Source organism: Ursus arctos, unplaced genomic scaffold (genome assembly GCF_023065955.2).
Source record: "Ursus arctos isolate Adak ecotype North America unplaced genomic scaffold, UrsArc2.0 scaffold_11, whole genome shotgun sequence".
NCBI lineage: Eukaryota > Metazoa > Chordata > Mammalia > Carnivora > Ursidae > Ursus > Ursus arctos.
The window spans coordinates 32,905,162-32,917,869 of NW_026622775.1; the positions used below are offsets into that span (position 1 = coordinate 32,905,162).

Sequence of the window (12,708 nt, forward strand, 5' to 3'; positions counted from 1 at the left end):
CTGAAACAAATGTGTCTCAATGAACAACAACCAACCCACACCCAAGGAGGAAGACTTACTGACCAAAAGCTAAAATGTAATGTGGGTTATATCCATATACCCAGATGTCTAGGCCTCCATACCCCTTCTGTACAGGACACAGCCTTCACTTGTTTCTGTATTTTATGCCCTCACATATCATCTCATTCAGCAAAACAAAGGCTCTTCCTAAGAGCCCACCTTCCTTAAAAAGCATAAAAGACAGAATTGAAAGAGCCTAGTATTTTAAGCATATATCCTTTCATAATGCTTATATGACCATAAGATTAAACATAGAGTTTCATAGCAAAACACATTAAAAATGATATTGAAGGTAATACAGAGAAAAAATAGAAGATTTTAAACTTGATATAGATTCTTTGAAAAGATCTCTTTAGAAGTATGCAAGATGAGCTAAAATTTTTGTCTCTTTCTTCTTTGTTCATTCATTTTCTTCAACAAATATTTTTGAGTACCTACATTATACGTGATGCTATGCAGATGTTGGGGAGGAAGATTTTTTTTTCCGCTACCTTTCAAGATTCTTCCAGCTAGTCAGAGAATTAAATTGATATGAGATAGATTAGCAAGAGAAAATCAAATTTAATTTCATTCATCCAAGGAATCCACATACACATGAGATTCCAAAGACAGCCAGGCAAAATGAGGTCTATATGTTATCCTGAACTTAGGAGAAGGGAAAAAAAGGGACTTCAAAGAGAAGGGAGGTAATTCGCAGGAAGTTGAAACAGAGCAAATGTTTGGTAAACAAAAATTTGCTGGGCCATACAGAACCAATGGGATATAGAAAGGAATTTTAACAAACGCACTTTGCTAAGTTCCTCACTGTCTACCACCCCTAGTTCACATTACAATGTAGTTTTCTATGGTGATAGCTCTCTTCATGACAGAAGAATAGCTTGTCCACCATCTACATTCTTTTAGGCAGTTAAGAGGAAGGTCAAAGTTTATTCCTGAGTCTTTTGGGCCTTGATTATTTTCAGCTCAAAATAATCTGTATACCAAAATGGCACATCTTGGGATAACTCTTTCTAAACCCCTACACTGACAATTACTACAAATATGATTTAGGAGAAGAGGAAATCTTCCCTTCTTCCAAAGTTTTCAGACCTGGAGATTAGATGAATTCTTCAACAATCCATTCAACAAATATGTTTTGAGTCTTATCTAAGCACTGCACACTGTGCTAGGAACTACACAGTAACTACTGCACTAGAAATTAAGAACATAAGACATAGAACAACATGTAAAAGGTTAGATCAAGTCAGCTGTAATAATTTTATCAAGAAGACTAACAATCCATGGATTCTACAGCCATGTAGATGATCCAATGATATAAGGTTTTTATGACCTCTTTTATATCACTTGGATATACAGTTGCTTTCCTGAAATTAAAGATTAATTCCCCAGTTAAGTGACTTTGTCAAGAATCCACATGACAATTTCCTTCAAAAATTCCTTTATATAAATGAAAACTCAATTTCCTCCAGTTTTTCTGATTCTTCATCCATTCATTTCATTCAATAAATATTTATTATATGCTACTATGTGCCAGTAATCTGTACTAGATGCTTGGAATACAACCATAAACAAGACCTTCTCTCAGTTCTTGTAACAGGTTTTCTCCACTGACCTTCCCTATCAAATGGAACTTGAGTCTGGAGTTCCATATGTCTTTAGGTAGGGAAAATCAACCATTCCCTATATCAAGCCCATTCACAGGGTCACCTACATCAACAATTGCTATCAAACATCTACATATCATGTTTCTCCAGCATCATGCTAAATTCAGTGCTTCTCTAAGATGGTCTCACCTTCCTTGTGTCATGGAAACGGAAGAATAGCACAAGTCCTGCTCTGGATTTCTCGACCCCATCTTGGGCTTCTGTTACCTCCACATGACTTATACTCTAGGGGAAAGAGATAGGAAAGTGAGAAGGTTTCCCATGTGCAACTTACCTTATTTGCTCTCCTCTTCTCCCTGTGTAACATATCCTGTTATCTTTCCTCTTCTAGAGCTTATAGCAAAATTCTACCACAGCACCCTAAACTTTGATTCTTGATTATTAAAGAAAATATTTTAGAATTTTGGAAACCCTCTTCTCTTTGGGGTGACTAGTTCTTGCAAATAAAAGACTTCAAAACTATTGTCTCCCTATGGACTATTAAATTCAAAATGGATCAGTAATCTTATTATTCTCGCTTGTCTTTGCCTTCTTCCTAAGTCAGTGAATGGGTAAAGAACCATAAGACAACAAGAATAATTTCAGTAGAAAGGGGCAGGAAATCTCAGTTTAAAATCTCCAAATAAGATGCTGCTGCTTATATTTCAGTAATTACTTGATAAATATCAGTTTCTCTCACCAGGCCGCAAGTGTCTTTATAACAGAGACTGTGTCTGTTTTCCTCCCTAATGTGTCCCTAGTTAATGAAGACATGGTCCTTGCCCTCACAGTGTTACAGTGCTCAGACAGACAATTCAACAAATAATTACAATGCAATGTGTTCTGCTCTATAACAAGAAACTATAAAGTGCCCTAGGGGACCATTTGAGGGTGACTTAAACCAGACTTAGGCACCAGAGAAGGATCCCCAAAGGAAGTGATAGACGAGCTGGGATCTAAAGGGTAAAGAGAAGTTAGTCAAATAAAGGCCATTTGTGAAGGACTCTATAAATTACGCTCTAGTGTTTAGATTTATTTCTAAAGGCAATAGAAAACCACTGAAGGATATAAATAGGGGACTGGGCCTTTTAAACGTCATTGTGTAGGATAGAGATTGAATATAAAAGAATGTCTGGAGGTGGGAAAGGCTGTTAGGAAATGTTTTCAGCACTGCAGGCAAGTTTGTAGAATTCCAGGTGCCTGGCCAGGGTGACAGTGGGAATGGAGAGAAGTACTCAGTTAAAGCAGAGAGGGACTGAGAAGGGTTTACAACATTGGCTAGATTTCTGACTTGGGGAACTGAGTGGTGCCATTGACTGATATAAAAAACAGAAGTAGAAATGGTTTGGGGAAAAATCTATAAAGTCATTTGGAACAGTTTTGTGTAAAGGCCCCATGCCCATTTATTCCTCAATAAACATTTTAATTGCCAGAAAGTTCATTTTTTATAAATTTCTCCTAACAATAATTACTTTCTCTTTCTGGGATTTAGAAGAAGTTGTAGATCTTCCTCTCTGAGCCTGCCAAACGTATCACTTAGCAGGGGAAACAAACTTTCTATAAAGCACCAAGACAGCAAATAGTTTCAGCTTTGTGGGACATACAATTTCTGTCACAACTACTTAACTATGCTACTGTAGCAAAAACAAACAAACAAACAAAAAAAAAAACAAAAATCAACAAAACAAAACAAAACAAAAAACGTAAAAAAATATGTAAATGGATGGGTGTATCTGTCTTCTAATAGAACTTAATTTACAAAACAGGCAGTGGGCAGTATTTAGCCTATGGCCTACAGTTTGCCAAACCCTGATCAGGAGCTGTGTTTCCCAACACACCCAAGCAATGTGTAATCTTTCAACATCCATAAACATAGGTTCACTTAGGAATTTAAAAAATCATTTCTTCATTTTTGAGTAGTGTCTTAGCTAGGACTGCTGTAACAAATTACCATAGACCAGATGTCTTAAACAACAGACATTTATTTCTCACATTTCTGAAGGTTAGGTAGTCCAAGTTCAAGGTGCAAGCAGATTCAGTTTTTTGTGAGGGCCTTCTGTCTGATTTGCACACAGCATCTTGCTGTATCCTCACATGGCAGAGAGCAGAAAGGAAGCAAGCTCTCTCTCGTTTCTTCTTATACGGACACTGTTATAAGAGCTCCACCCTCATGACCTAAGAACCTCCCAAAAGTCTCATCTTCAAATACCATCACTTGGAGATTGGGGTTTCAACATATGAATTTTAGGGAGATATAGCTTTTCAGTCCATATAGGTAGTATATGATAAAGAGGTCATTTCAGATCATCATATTATTAAAAATCATTATGTTGACTTTATAACCATGACATCATTAAAAATATTCATAATACACAGAACTAAATTTTTGCTTTCTTCCTATTAACAAGTGACATATAATTTATTTTTTATCATTTGGGCCAAGCATTATTTTTCTAAATGACAAAATAATAGAAAAAACTTCAGTTTCCTATTTGCAGGTATGAATAATCCTTATTGCTCCTAAACAAAAATGTAATTTGGGTGGAACTATCACTATATGTTTTTTTTTTCCTTTTCAAATACATAGGTATTTGAAATACTAGAGAAAGCTTGACATGTAATATGAGAAAATTAAATAATGCAACTTTTGTATCTGTTGAAAATCAAATTGAGATAAAATTGGAGAATTATTATCATCTTGCACTTGTTAGCTCAAAACTCCCCACCACCTGACAGTATCACATTCTCCTGCTACATATTCTTATAATAATCTTTTTTTGTGGGTGGGGTGACATAGGAGCTGAAAGCTGACTTTCAGCTGAGATTCTACACAAGTCATATCACATCAATCCTCTCCTCTCAACCCTCTGTGGTTTTCCATCTCAACTGAAGCAAAACTCAAAGTCTTTACACTGGCTTGCTTATAAATGCAATCTCCATTTCGACCTTCCTCCCTCTTGTTCATTATTACAGTTTCCATGCAGTAGTTCTCAAACATGCCAAACCCTTTCTTATTCAAGGATTTTGCTCTTCACCTGCCCTCTGCTGGACCACATTCCCCCAGATTTGCATATGGCTCATCTCCTTATTTATTTCTTTCAAATCTCTGCAGAAATGTTACCTCCTCAGTAGTACAGACTGAGGGGCATCCTATGTAAATATCACCAATATTGTAACAGCACTCCAGATGGTCCTAAGGGTTAACTTGCTTCAAGTTAACACACTCCGTGTTTGCTGACTTAAGGTCCTTAATCTATAACAGAACTAATTTACTTTCTTTGAGATTTGCAGACCACTGGCCTTGAGGAATAAAGGACCAGAACATTCCCAGCCACAGAGGCCAGCAAGTCTGTCTGAAGCTCCCTTAGTCTTCTGATTAGCCCAACAATCATTTAGCAAAATGTTTTTCTTTTTTAAGGTCACAGAAATGACTTACTGACACCCCCCCCCCCTTTGTGCTGTGTAGACCTTGCCCTCCTTTACAGAAAGAATAGAGTACTCTGTACAAACCCTGGGTACCAAGAAACCAGACCTTCTTGCACAACCTCTGAGCATAGATATAACTCTGTAGCTGACATCATCAAGTCTGCATGTAATCAAGAAATGTCACAGACCACTGCATACCCTTAAATGATTAAACCCCTTTCAAAATCTCTGGACCAGGCAAAAACCTGGGAGTTAAAAAAAAAAAAAAAAAAAAAAATATATATATATATATATATATATATATATATATATATTCTTTCTTATTTATTTATTTGTTTTTTTGTTTGTTTATTTATTTACTATTTATTTATTTATTTATTTATTTATTTATTTATTTTTGAGAAAGAGAGAACACAAGCAGGGGGAGGAGCAGAGGGAGAGGGAGAGAGAGAATCTCAAGAAGATTCCACACTGAGCATGGAGCCCAACACAGGGCTGGATCCCACAACCCTGAGATCAGGATCTGAGCCAAAATCAAGAGTCAGATGCTTAACTGACTGAGCCACCCACGTGCCCCAGGGAGTTGGTCTTTGTACAAGAGTCTGCCTTCTCCCCAGGTGGCTGGCTTCCTGAATAACGTTCATATTCCTTACCAGTCAAAACTCTTCTTGAGTATTGGCCTTTCTAGCATTGGGCAGCCAAACTTGGGTATTATTGGGTTATCCCATAACAATACCCTCACTCCCTATCCCCTTTCTCTTTATTTTTCTCCATAATACTTATTATCATCTTACTTATTATGTATATTTCCTTATTTATTCTCTGACATTGAATGAGGGCAGGTATTTTGTTTAGTTCACTACTCTATACCTACTTCTGAGAGCAATGCCTGACAGGAAACATGTGCTTAGTAAGTTAAATATGAATAAATAGCACGTACTTTAGCTTATACTTGTATAGTTGTGTGATAACTTGATTGGTTGCATTAGTCAAAACTGTAAACTCTATTAGGACAGAGTCTTTATCTTTTTCAATTCTCTTTATTCAGAGTATTCATTAACTGTCTAAACTATGTCAGCAATGTTCTAAGCACTAAGCAAAGTTTTGTTTCATGGAACCTAAATTATAAAAATTAACCATTTATCTGGGGTGCCTGGGTACCTCAGTGGGTTAAGTATCTGACTCTTGGTTTCAGCTCAGGTTGTGATCTCATGGGTTGTGCCATCAAGCCTGGAGTCAGGCTCCTAGCTCAGCGGGGAGTCTGCTTGATAGATTCTCCCCATCTGCCCCGCCCACCATGTGCATGTGTATGCATTTCTTTCTAAATAAATAAATAAATAAATAATTTTTTTCCAAATCACCAGTTTATCATCCATACATATACATACAAACATAATAATGCCTACTATTTAATGCAATGTTGCAAATAACATTTTCCAAAGAAGATGTAACACTTTCCATTTGTTATGGGTTGAATTGTGTCCTCAGAAAGGTATGTTGAAATCCTACCCACCAGTAGCTCAGAGTGTGCCCTTATTTGGAAACAGGGGCACTGTTAAAATGAAGCCATACTAGAGTAGGGTGGGCCCTTAATCCAATATGACAGTTGTCTTTATAAGAAAAGGAGAGACAGACAAACAGGGAGAGAACGTCTGCCATGCAGTGACAGAGGCAGAGATTGGAGTTAGGCATCCACAAGCCAAGGAACACCAAGGATAGCCAGCAATTCCAGAAGATAAGAGAAAGACATAAAATAGTTTCTTCCCTAAAGTTTTTGGGAGGGCATGACCAAAACACCTTGATTTTGGATTTTCAGCCTCCAGAACCATGAGATAATAAATTTCTGTTGTTTCAAACCATTCAGTATGTGGTACTTGTTACAGAGCCTTAGGAAATTAATACGACATCCCATATGTTCTTCTTAAAAGGTGATGTTGGCACTCATTCCATCAACTGTGAGTGTCTATGTCCCCTCCCTCTGAACCTGAGTGAATTTTAATGACTGCCTTGCCCAATATAGCAACACCATGTGACTTCTGAAGCTAAGTCATAAAAATGTCATTCACTTCTGCCTTGTTTTCTCAGGATCTTGTTCTTGAAATTTACCCACTATACTGTGTGAAAGCCCAAGCAGTCCATGGAGCCGCCTATGTGGAAAGGTATCAAAGTCCCTGGCTCAGAGCCCTGGCTGAGCTCCCAGACAACAGCCAGCACCAATTTGCCAGCCACATGAATGAGCCATTTTGAAAGTGAATTCTCCAGCTCCCAGTGAAGCCACCCCAACTAATATCATGTGAAATAAAGATGAACTGTTCCCACTGAGCCCTGCCAAATTACAGATTCATGAGTAGTATAAATAACTGTTTTTGTTTTGAGCTGTTATGTTTTGGAGTAGTTTGTTACACAGCAATAGAAAACTGATGCATACATACCTATTAAATATTTATTGAATGAATAAATGATCTCATACTTTATAATGGTAATGTGGCCTAGTAAAATGGTAGGTCCCTCAAAAGCGGTCTAATTTAAAATGAGAAGGTATCTATTTTTTATTATCTGGACAGTCAGACACCATAAATGCACACATTGGTATAAATAACAGACCAAGGTTCTGGAAGAGGCTTGAAGGTATGGAATCTGGTACTGATGTAGAGATTTACCCTGGAGGGACTTAGACACATCATCCTTTGAGATGGAGTGATGGAGGTAAGAATTTTCCCAAAGACTAGCTTCTCGCTCCATACCGTTGAATCCTTGTTTCTCATCCACTAACTATGTATTACTGTTCCTGGCCCCACAGGACACATTCATACCACAATAAGACTTTTGGTCCCATACCTCCATATCATAACAATGGGCTAACTGACACAGCAGGTGGTAGGGATATTCTTAGAACCCATTCCTACACTATGATAGCTAGTAATTAATTACACAGAAATGACTACAAATCACATAAATATTATGCACTAAAACTGAACTAATTATATTTCCTATTCTATTCGCAATTAACTTCATGGTATATCTGTCTTTGCCTCTGTCCATTTTAACTCCTCCCTCTTCCTTTCCCTGCCCTACCCAACACACACACACGTACGCACACACACATCACACACATACCTTTCTTATTAGAGCTTAAGTTTTGATCTTTACTAAAATTATTAAAGTCATAAGAAAATCTTAGTGTCAATTTTAGGGCAAGACTTCTTCAAGATAAAAACATGAGAATACTATATCCCAATACAGGAAGGCTTAATCAGAAGCTTAATTTGGGGAAGAAATATAATTGAGAAAGGAAGATAAATCTGGCCAACTACAGTGCTATTGTCTGCTGGTATTTGCAATGTAGCTAGACTAAGTCAATGCCTAATATATCATGTTCTAGAAATTTGTAATATTAAATAACGTGATTTTCACAAAGATTGATTTTCAAGGATGATTGGGGAAGTAAAAAAACTAAAGGTGAAGGATAAATGGTTAGCATTAAATAACTGTCAATTATTAAACTTCAGTACACAAAAATTTAGAAGCCTATTATGGATATTGAGATGAGGGGGAGAGAGAGAGAGAGAGAATGAGTGTGTGTGAGAGAGAGAGACAGAGAGAGAGAGATTATTTTTTTGGTCTTGGTTTTGCTTTTTATTACTTTTTTAAATTACTTTTTGACATGGGATATTCTACAGGGAAAAAGTTGACATCTTGGAAAAAAACGTACATTTGTAAGATAACCTTATTAATTAGTACATAATTCCAAGCCCGTAGAAGTCTGAGTAACATATTTTAAGAATGTTCTTAGTTGTTTTAGCAAATAGCTTTCCAAATTCCCAATGTCCACCCTCCATATGCTACTCCGATCCTTGTAGTTGCAAGTACAGTATGTGTGTAATTTAAGAACACAAATAAATTCTTTCTGAGCTTCTACTTCCAGCTTCCACTTACAACTTCTGGAAGTCAATTTTGCTTTTCAATTTAAGTGCTCTGGGTGGTTTTGTTGTCTACATACCTAAGTCACTAGATATTTTTTAACCATACTTGGCTCTGTTAGTATAAGCTGAAATAACTTCCTCTTTTTTTTTTTTCATTAAATAGTTCAGAAGCCTCCCATTGCTCCCCTCAACAACAGGTTTTCTTTTCTTAATGTTGAGAATTTTGGTGAAAATACTAACCCACCTACTCCTATTTACATAGCCTTCGTTTAAACTGAATAAAACCATGTTGTTTTAAAGTTCTTGGTGTTTAGCACTTCATTTCACTTTTCTTTAAATTATCTTTGAATTATTTTCAAGATATTTTTTAGAAAACTAGGATGGTTATGGATCCAGGGCAGTATATCAGAATGTAAAGACTACAGATTCTGGAATCTCACAGACATCAGTTCATTCCAGCTTTGCCACTTTATAACTTTATGTCTTGGGCGGGTTATTGTTATTTAACAATAGGCTCAATTTCCTCACTGTACTTTGAGCCAACACTAATATCTGTCACTGGGTTCTTGTGAAACATAAATATGGTCACATAAAATGAGTTTAACATAGTATCCAATACAAAATAGGCACTTAATACATATTAGCTATTATTAGTATAATTGACGTGTACTATTTATTTTCTTCATTCTACCTCAGTTAACACCATAAAATGTGATAGGATTAATGACAGGCTTAAATAGACAAATCATGACTCTCTACCCTCCCTACCAATAAGCAAGTAATTCTTAGAAAATCACATATCAAATTAAATTCCAATTTTTTAGTGAGAAATAAGACATAGTCTGACAGGGGAAAAAAGGTTTTTTTAATTCAGTAAAAGCTGAAATGTATTTTTAGGATAGCTTGGTTTGTAGCTTAACCAAAAAAGATAGAAAACTCCCAGAGGAAAATATACAGCAAATAAAAGCAGAAAGAAATAATATGGACTTCTCTAAGATCTGAGCAAATACGACCTTGTAGAGGAAAAGACCAGGAAAAGTTGTTCAGATTATGTGATGCTGGAAAAAAAGTTTCCTATGAACACTTTCTCGACCCCATTCACTCACACATAGAATTATCTATTCATTCACCTTACATTTATTAATAGAGCCTACTATGTGCCTGGTTTTTTTTTCCCAGGCACTGGGAATACACAAGTGAACAAGATAATAATAACAGTACTTTAATAGCTAATGGAAGTGATGAAATAATAGTATTTTTAAAATATCTTCCTAAAATATCTTCCACACATTTACTCTAGCTGTCTGATTGCCTAAGGTAGATTAAAATTTATAGCAAAAAGAATGTAAAGGCAAAGACTGAGTTAATATTCAATAACTGACATTCAAAAATACAGTTATACATCAGAATCTTAGATTTAAAACAAGACTATTGGCTTGGATTTTCAAAATCCTCTATCTCCCTTTTAGTATATGAAAAGCAAATTAGAGAAATCTTTGCTTTGCCTATAGCATCCTCCAAGAGTACAGAGATAGTCATTCAGTTTAAGACAATCAGAATAGCTCTGAAATAGTAGGAGGAAGTTCATAGACACAAAAGAAAAACAGTTTAGTCTTCTGGCCCAAGGAATCATGGGAACAAGAAAATAGGACAGGCAGACATAAGCCTCCCTGTTTTCCTTTCCCAAGCTTCAACCAGAAAAGAGGCAATACTAGGTAATGTGAGGAAAGTGTTTAGGAAAGGGGATCTGCAGGAGCCTAAGTAAGACCAATCAAATCAGGGAGTGCTGCTGGGTCCTGAGCAAGCCAAACAAAAAATATAAATTATACCAGCCACGGCTCAGCCTTGAATGTTGGCAGGACATACTGCACCCAAGTATTCTGACATATTACCTGAAGACCAAAGGAGGCAAAAGATGACATTTGAAGATGCTAGCATTTCTCTAATTTGATAAGGGTGTTTTCACCGCACCCATCCTCCTTATCATCATCGCTAATTGAATTGTAACCATGTTTCTGATATTGTATCTTCTCTACCTACGAAGAAACTTAAAGATAGAATCAAGAATTTTGGAATATTAGCACCTGAAAAGGATGCAGAAAAAATCTAGTTCCTCCTAAGAGAGTTAACTGACTTGTCTATATTTATCAACGGGTCAGTGGCAGAGCCAGCACTTGCCCCTGGCTTCCTACCCCTAGACCTCTGCCATTTTCCCTAGAACAACTGGCTATGAAGGGAGAAATAGGATTTGAAGACTCTAGTAGGCAGAATTCTAAGATAGCTCCTAAAATTTCCATCCCCCACTGTAGAGGTGCAGCCTTGTATAATCCCCTCCTTTTGAGTGTGGGTGGGATTTAAGGATGTGATAGGATTTCATTCCCATGATTAGGTTAACTTAGATGACAAAAGTAAAGGAGGGAAGGGATGTTACACAGCAGATTACTAATACAGGTATGTGTTCCTATATTTCGCTCAGTGTATATTAGTACCCAGATGTTATTGGTGATTTTTTCAGTAGGTGTTTTGAGATTTATTCATGACTGATTCCTATGATTCACATTTTAATTATATTTGTTAGTCAAATATATACTGTGAACCTATGATTGCCTGTATCTATATAGCTTACATACTCAACATCTGTGAAAAAGTCTTCTGTGTTACACTTTAAAAGACTTACTCAAGAGGGTAATGGTGTTGTGCTTAGTAACTACAATGGAATGAAACAGTCAAAGAGGGGAATGTTATATATATGAAATTAAAAATCACAAGATGGATCCTTAGGGAATGGTGACGTAGGAGGTAGGGAGATCACAATCTGGTTCAAGTTCAGCTTTACTGAGGACAATATTTCAAGTGTAAATAAATCAAGTGCGTCAGATTATGGCCAGAATAAAATTACTTGGCATAGGTGGAAAAAACAAAATATTATGTTGCCATAGCAAGCCAGGTATATTTCTATAGGCTAGGAATGTGTTAGAGTAAAGATAGTAGCTGACAAATGCACAGTAAGTTCATGTTCAACAGCTCACAGTAACATTAACTTCTGGTTATCACTACTTATCACTAGTACTGATATCTATCTATCTAGTTCTATCCATCCACAATATGAAAAGCAAACTGTTTCAACATCACTTTATGTTTTTACTTAGACACTTCACAGAACAATCTGTAGATCAGAAAGTATTTACTGAGAATCATTTGTTTCATTCAATTAACACTTAATGAGTGTTAAGGCCAGTGCTAGGTGTTGGAAATAAAATGATAAAAGCCACAGCCCTAAGGAATCTTGACTCTAATTGATCTCCTTTAATATTCTTTTATGTCCTCAGCACTGTGCTAAGCCCTATTGGTAATCAGTCGTAATGATATGCCAGGTTCTTTGCCTAAAGAAATTTGACTCAGGGAAATGGGCATAAACATTCTTAATACTAGTGCTAACTTGGTTGAAGCAGATGATCTGTGCCATAATATGTTAGAGAAAGAGAAGTCACTGAGGACTAGAATAACCCCAAAAACCTCATGCAGGGAGGCACTCAAGCTTATCCTGAAAAGATGGTAGAGCTTAGAAAAGCTAAGGAAATTTTTAAGGCATTCTGAGTAAGGAGAGCATCCTAAGAGAATGGGTGAAGGTGGGAATGGGACTGGAATAAAGTTAA

General features: G+C 36.5%; 1 long non-coding RNA gene across 13 annotated transcripts in view; it reads right to left on the reverse strand.

The window, feature by feature from the left end:
* The window catches only part of LOC113255713 (uncharacterized), a 178,126-nt gene that overhangs the window by 108,066 nt on the left and 57,352 nt on the right, over positions 1–12,708 (reverse strand). For 6 of the 13 annotated variants that reach the window (XR_008958642.1, XR_008958643.1, XR_008958641.1 and 3 more), the window contains one exon: positions 1,854–1,949. The exons of the other annotated variants lie outside the window; for them this stretch is intronic. This is a non-coding gene — a long non-coding RNA (uncharacterized LOC113255713). The remainder of the gene's footprint in view (positions 1–1,853; positions 1,950–12,708) is intronic. 13 annotated transcript variants of the gene reach the window in all.